Raw genomic sequence first — 1,265 nt, forward strand, 5'->3', positions numbered from 1 at the left:
GTACCAGCAATAGAAAGAACATATTACCTCCCCAATAATGTATTCACCAGTCCATTTTAAAAATAAAGTTCTTTCTCTAACAGTCATACAATTTTAGTATGTCTTTATGTGGTTAATTGGGAAAAATATAAGTTTCTGTGTCTGTAAATTGGAAAAAAGTATAATTGGTTTAAATACTTTCTAGAGATTTTTATTGAGAAAGTACCTGGGTCAGAATCTGCCACTAACTCAGTATTCAATAAAATAGACTAACATTATTTTGTTGCTAATATTGTAATTATCACTGTTCAATTTGATGCTTTTGTGATATAATCAATCTATTTTTCCAGTTCTACTGAAATATAATTGCTGTACAGCACAGCATATGTTTAAGGTATATAACATAATGATTTGACCTACATAGATCACAAGATGTTTACCACAAGTTAACATCCATAGTCTCCTATCATTACAAAATATACGTTTATTTTTTCTTGAGAAGAGAGCACTTAGGATCTACTCTCTTGACAACTTTTATATATAACCAAAAGATGAAATGCTTCACAAGTTCGGGCGTCATACTTGAACAGGGGCCATGCCAACCTTCTCTGTATCATTCCAATTTTAATATGTGTGCTGCTGAAGTGAGCACAGCCTATTTTTTAAATGCCTATTTCAGCAGACCGTCCATTTTGTCAAATAAAGCAATTTTTTCAATAAATTCTTCATTTCTTAACAATGCATTAAGTAGTGAGGAAGTGAGATTCTGTGGTATATCTTAGCAATCAACAAAAGATGAGAGTCTTTCTGAAATATTTATTTTAGGCCTCAGAATTTAAACATTGGACATTTGCTTCCCTGGATCATCTTCAAGATCAAATAATAAACAACTTGATTTGACATATTTCCTCTTTGGTGTTTCATGCATCTGTTATAACATAAACAAGGTAGCACTTGATGAGAATCTGAAGGAGGGAGTATATAAATAAACCAAATTTCAACTTGAAAGTAATTAATTGTACCTTGGTATTAAAATGGATGTAACATATTTATTACAGTATCTTTCTGCCAAATAACTAAAGTATTTTGTTTTATTTTTTCTAAATAACTGAAGTATTTTAAGTAATGGTTACAATCCAATAATATGTTAGGTAGGAAAGGTATATAGCCAATGTAGTCTCAATATTATTTTTAGTAAAATCTCATTTAGCATATTAAAAGTTATATGTCTCTGAAATTTTAAAGACTAAATTTACCCAAAGAGGCAAAATTTCCCCCAAATAATA

General features: G+C 29.9%; 1 non-coding gene across 1 annotated transcript; it reads right to left on the reverse strand.

Annotated features, from left to right (window-relative positions):
- Nucleotides 1-524: 524 nt before the first annotated feature.
- Nucleotides 525-631, reverse strand: LOC118631963. The gene has a single exon (XR_004959947.1). It is a non-coding gene; the product is annotated as a U6 spliceosomal RNA (small nuclear RNA).
- Between the last annotated feature and the right edge of the window lie 634 nt (nt 632-1,265).

This window comes from Molossus molossus, unplaced genomic scaffold (genome assembly GCF_014108415.1).
Source record: "Molossus molossus isolate mMolMol1 unplaced genomic scaffold, mMolMol1.p scaffold_m16_p_16, whole genome shotgun sequence".
Taxonomy (NCBI): Eukaryota; Metazoa; Chordata; class Mammalia; order Chiroptera; family Molossidae; genus Molossus; species Molossus molossus.